This window comes from Aplysia californica, unplaced genomic scaffold, assembly GCF_000002075.1.
Source record: "Aplysia californica isolate F4 #8 unplaced genomic scaffold, AplCal3.0 scaffold00372, whole genome shotgun sequence".
In the NCBI taxonomy this organism is placed as follows: domain Eukaryota; kingdom Metazoa; phylum Mollusca; class Gastropoda; order Aplysiida; family Aplysiidae; genus Aplysia; species Aplysia californica.
In genome coordinates, this window is record NW_004797642.1 from 61,363 (window position 1) to 72,774 (window position 11,412).

The 11,412-nt window shown below is 36.1% G+C and overlaps 1 protein-coding gene across 1 annotated transcript in view; it reads right to left on the bottom strand.

The window, feature by feature from the left end:
- Nucleotides 1-4,034, bottom strand: part of LOC106012437 (acetylcholine receptor subunit beta) — a gene marked incomplete in the record, with an annotated part of 34,741 nt that extends 30,707 nt beyond the window's left edge. The window contains 2 exon segments of the mRNA XM_013085422.1: nucleotides 1,241-1,320; nucleotides 3,948-4,034.
- Nucleotides 4,035-11,412: the final 7,378 nt, after the last annotated feature.

Below are 11,412 nucleotides of genomic sequence, written 5' to 3' on the forward strand. Positions count from 1 at the left end.
CACACACACACACACACGCGCGCGCGCGCACGCATGCACACGCGCTCGGATTCACACATACAAACACACGTACATAATATGTAGCAAAACGTATAAACGAAAGTGTACACATTTCTAACACAAAATCCCAGCGTTATTAGAATTACGTTTGAAAAGGCTTTTGGCCTTTACACACTAGACTCCCTCGACGTCAAGAGAGAAGCGAACTCTGTGCAACACATACTATACTATTGGCAGACCAGTTTGAAAGGGAATGGATCTACTGGCAATATCCCTGCCTCAAAGGCTGTACAAGTTCACGTCGGTACGTATTGACAAACAGTTTGATCGTGGTTTTGAACATTCGTAGTTCAAGAACGAACATGTTATATTATTGATAAAAGATTTTTTTTTCTTCTAGAAAGTCCTTTGTAAAAAAAAATTCTACCAGAGAGTCTTTTAAGTGAACCAATAACCCAACTCGTGTTATGATTCACTTCGTGAACACTGCAATCCTTATTTAAGAGACGGCACCTTCCATGTCAAAGCTTTTTTTAAATACAAGACAGAGCCCAGTAGGCCGAGAGCTTTGGAAACGTTCAGTAAACAAATTCACTGTATGAGTCTTGTATCAAACTTATTGCGCAATAATGTTTCTGTATTACAATCATCAAGTGTTACACCCCATGGGCTCCAATGTGCGGTGTGGACGAACGTGCAGAAAGGAGAGGTATCTTAACAAAAGAAATGTTGGCTGTCAATGATTATATTGACCGTAGGTGCCCAGCCTGCCACGAAAACAAACAGACAAACAAACAAACAAACAAGCAAACAAACAAACAGGTTTAATGATTTAATTGCTCTGCAGTGATAAAATCCCGTATGGTGCATGTTAAATGATCCAAACATGATTTGCCGAAAAGCCTGATTTTAGGATGTGATTTGTACGGAAGGACGGCACCTTGGCTCACGATGTTCAACATACCACATGTACGGTGTAAGGGAGTAGCTTCCAAGAAGTTAAGCTCAGTCCAAAAACAATATATTCATGCATTTCATTTACGTTTGTTTAGTTTTAGAAAGAGTTTTAAAGCACATGCAACAAAAGAAAAGCCATATAAATGCCAACGATTGGAGGTGTTGCTAGAGAGTAACAAACACATTCAGAAAACAAGGGGGAGAGATAAGGACAATATAGTACGTTTGAAAGGAAAAAAGAAACAAACACACGGGAGCAAGCACCAACCACCTGCTCACTTACTCCAAAGATTCCCGACCGAGACAGGTGCGTTTATAAGCAACTCTGGGTTGTCCGCGATATTACGTCACTGGTGACTTCACCTGAGAAAGATACTGTTGTTATAAGTAGACATTACCCACAGGTACTCGCTACCTTAGAATTACAAAGTCCATTTGACATTTCTGGCTGTATCGAGTTACTGACGTCATGGGGGTCAGAAACCAATAAATGTTCTTACTGCTCCATCAAAATCGTAAGATTATTCGGAGTCGTTATCAAGATATTCAAAGAATTGCTTTTGAAAACTTTGAGTTATTGTGAAACGTAACATTTTGGACGCCAAATTTGTCAAAACTAGGTACTGAGCAGGGAAAACTTTGTAATTCTGAGGTAGTGAAAAGCACACGTCACCTGAGAAAAATATTATCATAAGTACGGATCACCTCCATATTAGTATGGCAGTCGAGCTCACTAATAATGATAATAATAACTGCTTTATGTAGCGTGTGTCCGTGCTCTACATTATATTATGCTAAGCACTTTACACATTATTATCTTTACCCCAGCAGACCGCCAAGAACACTCAGACACATTGGTTTCATCTTCCCGGGAAGCACATTATTCGCGATACACGTCTCCGGTGACCAGGCTTGCGAAAGATAATATTATCATAACATCGGCATGCTTTTAAGATGTACTGGTCTGAGACCCAAAGTGACTGAGCCCTGAAAACAATTTTTTTCAGAAGAGAGAGAGAGAGAGAGAGAGAGAGAGAGAGAGAGAGAGAGAGAGAGAGAAGGAGAGAGAGAGAAGCAAAGACTGTTTTATTTTTTCAATGTTGTGCTTACTGCCTACATTATGTATTTTTGGTCTTGCATTTTTCAACGTTTAGAATTTGAATTTCGACAAAATGTTTCTTGAGCACATGTAATCGATACCACGGATTAGAAAACTGCAATAAAACAAATTATCGGAACCTGGGGCTTAGAACATTTAAACAGCTGGCGGACGAAAGGACAGGTATTTATCACCTCCACGTATAAATTATGTTGATCACGACATATCACTACCTCAGAATTACAAAGTTCTATCCGCTCAGTACCTAGTTTTGAGAAATTTAACGTTAAAGATTTTGAGTGTCATAACGTGTCAAGCTTTTTCAAATGCAGTTCTTTGAATACATTTGTATCTTGATAGCGACTCAACATAATTTAAAGTTTTTGATAGAGTTGATAGAACATTTGCTTTCTGACCGCATGGTCTTAGTAACTCTAAGAGGCCTAAACAGTCAGATAAAACTTTGCAATTCTAATGAAGCCATGAGTCACCGATATCAAAACCTGTCAAAGATGTTATTTTAAGTGTCTATAACCTCTAGCTCTATGTATAACAACTGGCTTCAATACACACCACTGGTGACCACACCAGAAGCAGATTTATTATTATTATTATTATTATTATTATTATTATTATTATTATTATTATTATTATTATTATTATTATTATTATTATTATTATTATTATTATTGTTATTATTATTATTATCATTATTATTATTATTATTATTATTATTATTATTACAATGTTATCATTATCATCATTATCATCGTTATTATTATTATTATTATTATTATTATTATTATTATTATTATTATTATTATTATTATTATTATTATTATTATATCATCATTATTGTCATTATTATTATTATTATTATTATTATTATTATTATTATTATTATTATTATTATTATTATTATTATTATTATTATTATTATTATTATTATTATTATTATTATTATTATTATTATTATTATTATTATTATTATTATTATTATTATTATTATTATTGTTGTTGTTGTTGTTATTATTATTATTATTATTATTATTATTATTGTTATTTTTATTAGTATTGTCATTATTGATATCATAATTAAAAGTATAATTGTTGTTTCTATTGTTATTATATTTATTGTTGTTATAATCATAATAACAATAATGATAATAATTTTACTTATAATAGTACTACATTGTATTACTAATAATTATAATAATAAAATCGATCGCACTTGAGTAAGATAATGTCATAAGTATATTATTATATTTCCTCCAGATTTAGTACAACAGCTGATCACACCTGAGCAAGATAGTCTTATATATAGGAATCTGTCACTCTCAGGTGTAAAACGGATAACACCTGGCCAAATCAATGTCATAAGTATCTGTCCTCTCCGGGTATAAAACTGACCACACTTAAACAAGACAATATTATAGAAACTCCAGGTATAACAGCTTATCACACCTAACGAAAATACTGACATAAGTATCTATCGTTTCAGGAATAAAACTGTACGCTCTTAAGTAAGATAATATCATAAGTACTTTATAATTATTATCACCTCCAGGTATAAAGACTGATCACACATAACGAAAATATTGTACTAAGTGTCTGTACCCTCCAGGTATAAAACTGATCACACCTGGGTAAGACCATGTCATAAGTATATATAACCCCCTCCAGGTATAAAGACTGATCAAACAGGAGTAATAATCTCATAAGAATCTATCACCTCAAGGTATAAGTGTCGACAACAACTCGCGACTCCGATGACTACACCTGCGAAAGGTATTATCATAAGTAACTGTCACCACCTCTGGGTATCACAACTGACCACAACAAACGACGCCGATGACCACCACAAGTAAGGAAGAAAGAAATAATCAGTAACCTGTTAACTTCTGTACGGAACTCCCGACCTGTGCGCGGGACACTTCGACAGCGATCTGACATACCAGACACAAGCAAGCAGGCGACTGACGAGCGAGAGGCCTGGAACAGTTATAGGGGAGGATTTTTCCTGCCAATAGGGCACTAGTGGTACTACTGGATAGCGCGGTGCGAGTTTGAGGAATCGAAACTTCTTCGACTCTTCGAAGCATGGAGTTATTGTTCGTGATATTCGAATACCTTATGCGAATGGGGCTGTTGTTTGTTTGTTTGTTTTCTTGTTTGATGTTCATTTTTGTTTGATGTCTGTCGTTTTTTAATGATATAAGTCCATCAGCGACATTTGTTTGTTTCAGTTAAGGAAAGCATTCCAATACATTAACGATCATTTAGTGTTGGGAAAAATAAGATGGACAGATAGAAACAACAGGGGGAGAGTAAAGAAGCAGAACCTACCTGTAGCGCCCTCCAACCTCCCTCTCTGCGACATTCGCTATTCGGTATTATTGTTTGCTTTATTTATCACTCTGTCTTGTAATCCAGAAGTACAAAATATTGTTAAATTTACCATAATGATTTTAGATAAAATAATCCGTTAATATTACAACGTGTTCAGAAATTATCTGATCTCCGTAAAAGCCACGCGATATGCGAATGACTCTGTTAAGCTTCGAATAGTTGTGAATAGCGAAACATTCGAGAATGGTATAATAATAATACTCTAATAAAGTCAAATGGGCATGGCTATGCTAGTGGTGTCACAACACGGTACAATCAGGAGCTCATCAATTTTTTTATATATAATAATGGAGTTATTGGTATAATTTTAAAGCCTGTGCGTTTGTCATGCTTTTGCAGAACAAATTACCCATCTATCTTGAATAGAAGTTGAGATATTTGTTATTGAAGTTTCCTGGTGTCAGAGGTAAAATTACGAGAAAATGGTCACCAAAGTTTGATGACTTCCAAAACTTGAGTGTTTTTGAAATCTGCATGCAAATTTATATCTTTTTATGTCCATCATCAACATTTTTACAGATTTTGAAAAAATCCATTCAGAAACGTTTATTTGAAATGAACATAAAAGGTGTTGAGCACCCCCCCCCTCCCCCCCACCCACACACAAAGAAAAACAAAGAAAACAATCGTTAAGAATTACTCGACAGACGGAAAAAGTTTTTTTTTCAATTTCGTAATTTTGACGACCAACTGATTTCGCCTTGATGGCACACTTAAATGGGCAGATCAGCCGGGTGCCCGCGGGGTGTATTGGCAAAAATTGGCGTCAATGGACTGGAACCACCCCCCCACCTCTCTCTCTCCCCCCCCTCTCTCTCTCTCTCTCTCTCTCTCTCTCTCTCTCTCTCTCTCTCTCTCTCTCTCTTTCTGGAGACTGCCTGTCATGCTGCCAGCCCTTTTGTCGTGCGTGTCAAACTGAAAGGCGCCATGGTTACACCCCACTAAAGCTCGTTCACTTTCGTCTGCAATAGCTTTACGGCATAGATGATTTAACTGAATGAACGTTTTGGTGACATATATCAGGGGAAAACTTTTCAGTTTTAGTAAGTTTTAAAGTAATTGCAACATAACAAGGTCGATAAGTGTCGAAATGTAGATGTGTCACAAAATAGTAACAAATACGTAAGGAAGAAAGAGGAGAGATTAAGACGATCGATGTTTGATAGGAAAGAAGGAGCAAATCACACCAGAGCACCCATCAACCACCTGCCTCGTCTATCCGTGGTTTAAAAAAATCTGGCTCATTCATTAATGTGTTAATGCGCTTGAAACTTTGCATGGCATTCCTGTAGGTCAGCGACGAAACAGAAATTATAAAATATTAAAAAAAAAAGAAATCTTGACCCAGTTAGAAAAGATGCAGTGTGATTCGAAAAGAAAGACCCGATTTCACTACTCAATATTTTAACAAGGAAAGCAATAGAAAACTTGAGTTATAGTGCGCAACTTATAGTCAAATATTTCTACAACTATTGAACAAAAAAGGCTCCATCTTTTGCACAATGACTTGTATCAATTATTTTGTCTCAACATATCAATATTTTTATAAAAACCTGTTAGCTGTAATCTAGAAAATTACTTAAATAAATACTAATAAAAAATCCCAGTGGCTGGTTGCTACAGATTTTAAAAGGTTTACAGCTGGGACAATATCGCTTTTAAAAGCAAGTCCGTCATTTTTCTTATCGCGACATTATGCTTAGGGAACTTATGTTTTGAGAACCTTTAGTAGAAAAAAGTTTTCACTATGAAATTGATTTCTTGTAACAGGTTTTGTCACTAAAAAGTGTCGTCGGTGAGCTGTGACGTAGGCCATACGAGTATGCTGTGAGAAGTGGAAAATGTGAACAATTCCATTTTCCGCGTGACGAAGATTTATAGTATTTATACATTTTATGGAAGGTGTGGTGGTGGAGCGGTTAGTGCGCTCGTCTCTAAAGCAGAAAGTCCGGTTTGAAGCCTCGGTTCAGGCCAATATATTTTTCACCCCCTCCTGTCCACCCAACAGTAATGGGTACCTGACTTCGAAATGGGGAAGTAAAGGCGGCGTGGCCACTCTACCAGAATAAGCCGAAGGCCCAGGAAGTTGTCTCACTAACAAGGCAATCCTCAATGTCCGGATCGGATGCGAGAACAACTTTTATACATTTATTAAGAAACGTTTTAAAATCTAGCCTCAATTGTTGTGGGAAAATATGACTAAGTTTAAGACAAATTTATACAAATTTCTGTTCAAAGTTTGGATGGCATGGATTGACTCGTCTAAGATATATTTGAGGATAAGTTGCGCCTCGAATTTTTGGCTGCGCCAGTCTATAAGTCACACGTATTGTATTCCCAATCAAACGGTACTAATTTCTCGTCTTACAAGTGTCCATTGTGGCCACAAGAAGCAGCACGGTCAACATCAGTGCGAAAAGAGAATTCATCCAAGACGTGTCTCAGCATATCACGACCCACTGAGTTGATGGCTGTTGTTAGGAAATTAAGGTCATCGAGGTTAGTGGGTAGCGGGGGAACAAAAACCCGATCTTTCACACATCCCCACAAGTAAAAATCACACACGGCGAGGTCGGTGGACCAGTCACGACAAGCAGAAAGGGCAAGGTTTTGAGTCAATTTCCGACCAGTCCGTCACTGGGGCACGGCTATTTAAAAGTTTAATAGCTCCTCTTTAAAATGGTTCCTGACTCATTCCATAATTATGTTTGAGAACTGAAGCAATGCGTCATAAACTCAGTTCAATCTTTTTTATTCAAAATTTAGCCAGTTCCACTTTCAAGTGGTCACTGACTCATTCCATAATGATTCTTGAGGAGTGAAGCAATGCGTCATAAACTCAATTCAATCTGTTTGAATCACCCTGTATATTTGTGACCTATAATAAACACTGCAATGTGGGTGCACTCATAGAGCCAAAACGATAAATGAAACCAAATAAATAAACCCAGCCTACAAATTGCTCATTTTGAGACAGAGAAACCGCCCTGCCCCCATAGATCAGTATAAGCTCGTAGATTTCCTTTTCGTCTCTATGTTGGTAGGTACACTCTCAGTATTGAGTATAATCGGGTTTTTTTTTGTACATGAGTAGGTATAAGAATCAATCTACAATTATGTTGTATAACCTGGGTCTACTATTATACAAAAAGCGTCATACTGAATAGACTCTAGACAGGAGTAGTTGTAATCTGAGAAGCTGGAAACAGTCTCATTTCTAATTCATCCAAATACGTAGGTTGTTAGGTTGGTTCTATTTTGGTTCTTACATTCTCAGTGTTGGGAATATTCTTTTTATTTCTTATGTTAATATTGAGTTGTGACAACCAACAAAACATTGGGTTTTTTTTTTACAACATGGTTCTTTAATTGTAAAAGAAACATTTTGCTGACTAGACTTTAGACAAGCTTAGTTGTGTTCTGAGAAGCTAGAAACAGTCTTATTCTTTAGTCATTCACTGTGTGCGTTGTTACTATGTTGGTCGTTACTCTCTCAATGTCCAGCATTAGGGTTTTATTTGTGTGTTGGTGTAGCTGTAATAACCAATAAAGCGTTTTTTCACAAACTGGTTTTGAAATTTTAAAAGCAACTTTGTACTGACTAGACTCTAGACAAACCTTGTTTTGATCTAAGAAAGTGGAAACAGCCTTATTTTTTTCTTATCCAAATTCCCTTCTTAAGTCGTTCTGTTGGTTATAACTGCATGTATTTTGGTCTTTACACTCTGAATGTTGAGCACAATCTGTTAACATTTTAAATTGATAACTAGTTGTGAAAACCAACAAAACATTTTTGCAACCTGGTTCTGCAATTAAAAAACAAAAATTTTCTACTGTTTAGACTTTAGTCATGCTTAGTTGTGATTTGGGAAGTTGGAAACAGCCTTATTTCTCAGTCACCCCAAGTTTCTTAGTACATTGTTATGTTCGTTGTTACTATGTTAGTCGTTATACTCTCAGTGTTCAAAATAATCTTTTTGCGGTTGTGTATGTGTAGTTATAACAAATAACAAAACATCGAATTTTATAACCTGGTTCTACAAATTTAACTTCAACTTTGTATTGAATAGATTCTAGACAAACCCAGTTGTGATGTAAGAAGCCAGACACAGCCTTAGTCCGAAGTCGTTTCCTACGTAAGTCGCTTAGCCCGTCGCTACTATGTTGGTGGATACACTCCCAGTGTCCAGTATCATGGTTTCTTTTGTGTGTTGGTGGAGATGTAATAATCAGTAAAAAAGTTTTTTTTTTTACCAACTGCTTTTTAAGTTTTAAAAGCAACTGTGTACTGACTTAACTTTAGACAAGACTAGTTGTTTTCTGGAGACCTGGAAGCAGCCTTATTTCTTAATCATCCAAATTTCCTTCGTATCGTTGTTTTGGTTGTTACTATGTTGGTCGTTACGATCTTAATGTTCAGCATTATGATTTTATTTGTGTGTTGGTGTAGCTGTATTAACCAATAAAGCGTTTTTTCATTAACTGGTTTTGAAATTTTAAAAGCAACTTTGTACTGACTAGATTCTAGACAAACCTTGTTTTGATCTTAGAAAGTGGAAACAGCCTTATTTCTTTCTTACCCAAATTCCCTTCTTAAGTCGTTCTGTTGGTTGTAACTACATGTATTTCGGTCTTTACACTCTGAATGTTGAGCACAATCTGTTAACATTTTAAATTGATAACTAGTTGTGAAAATCAACAAAACATTTTTTGCAACCTGGTTCTGCAATTAAAAAAACAACAGTTTTCTACTGTTTAGACTTCAGTCATGCTTAGTTGTGATCTGAGAAGTTGGAAACAGCCTTATTTCTCAGTCACCCCAAGTTTCTTAGTGCATTGTTATGTTCGTTGTTACTATGTTGGTCGTTATACTCTCAGTGTTAAGCATAATCTTTTTGCGGTTGTGTATATGTAGTTATAACAACTAACAAAACATCGAATTTTACAACCTGGTTCTACATATTTAAATACAACTTTGTATCGAATAGATTCTAGACAAACCCAGTTGTAATATAAGAAGCCAGATACAGCCTTAGTCCAAAGTCGTTTCCTACGTAAGTCGCTTAGCCGGTCGTTACTATGTTGGTGGATACACTCTCAGTGTCCAGTATCATGGTTTCTTTTGTGTGTTGGTGGATACACTGTCAGTGTCCAGTATCATGGTTTCTTTTGTGTGTTGGTGGATACACTGTCAGTGTCCAGTATCATGGTTTCTTTTGTGTGTTGGTGGATACACTGTCAGTGTCCAGTATCATGGTTTCTTTTGTGTGTTGGTGGATACACTGTCAGTGTCCAGTATCATGGTTTCTTTTGTGTGTTGGTGGATACACTGTCAGTGTCCAGTATCATGGTTTCTTTTGTGTGTTGGTGGATACACTCTTTTTGTTCAGTATCATGGTTTCCCGTGTGTGTTGGTGGAGATGTAATAATCAGTAAAACGTTTTTTTTTTTTTACCAACTGCTTTTGAATTTTTAAAAGCAGCTGTTTACTGACTTAACTTTGGACAATACTAGTTGTTTTCCTGGGACCTGGACGCAGCCTTATTTCTTAATCATCCAAATTTCCTTCGTATCGTTGTTTTGGTTGTTACTATGTTGGTCGTTACGATCTTAACGTTCAGCATATTATTATCCTTATATAGGTGTAAGTACCAATTAATTTGCTTTGTCACCTAGATCAGAATTTTCAAAAGCAACTTCGTTCTAAATAGACTCCAGGAAAGTCGAATTATGTTGTGAGAAGCTAGACAGGAGCTAAAGAAGCCTATTTCTCTGTAATTTAAGTTTGTTTATGAGTTGTTATGTCGGTCATTCAACTCTCAGATATGATCTGAGAAGCTGGGAAAAATCGTATTTTTTAGTCATCCAAATTTCCATCGTAAGTCATTGTGTTGTTTGATACTACGTTGGTCGTTACGCTCTCAGCGTTGAGCATGCACGTTTTTTTTTTTCACTGTGTATGTGTAGTTAGGCTGTGAGTTTTGTATATCACATAAACACAGCAACAGCGGTTTACATAACAAAGGACAAGCCAGACGGAAAGAAATAAGAATCTGCTTTGAAGATTTTATAATGCCCAAAAGTCTGTGGTTAAAGTGTAATATCGAAAAGTAAAGATTCATACTGGTCAACCTTTTTTATATAATAGAGTAAAACATTCGTGGCGCAACATATTATTTTTGTCAAATATTTCCTAAACTATAGAACATAGACTCTTTAGCTTTTGCACACTGGCTTGTATCGATTTGCCCTAAGAGATCAGTATTTTTACAAACAAATGTCAACTGCATTCCATACAATTCCTAAATAAATACTAACTGAAAATCCAAGAGGGTGGTTTCCACAGATTTTGAAAAGTTTACAGCTGAGGCAATATTGCTTTTAAAAGCAAGTCCGACATTTTTTGTTCTAAACGCGACATTTTGCTTATTGAACGCATGATTTGAGAACCTTTAGTAGTGCAAAAAGTGTTCACTATATTTTGCCACTAAAAATGTCATTGGCGAGCTGTGACGTAGGCCATACGCGTATGGAAAATGTGTGCGAGAAGCGAGAAGTACTGTGGACAATTCTATTCTCCACGTGACGGAGATTTATAGTTTTCTAATATAAAATAAGAAGAAACTTAAAATAAAAATCTATCCTTACTGTTTTTGTTGTGGAAAAAAAATACGATAAAGTTGAGACAAACTGATACAAACTAGACTCTACTGTGCAAAGCATATGGGTGACATTGATTCACCCGTTGAAGAGATATTTGAGGATACGTTGTGCCACGAATAGATGACCGCACTATAGTTGTAAGACCCCTGATCATGGTATTATATGAAAAAAAAGACTGGGGAATGAAGCTGGATTACGGGCTGGGTATTAAAACCAGCTATTCTCTCTCTCTCTCTCTCTCTCTCTCTCTCTCTCTCTCTCTCTCTCTCTCTCTCTCTCCCTCA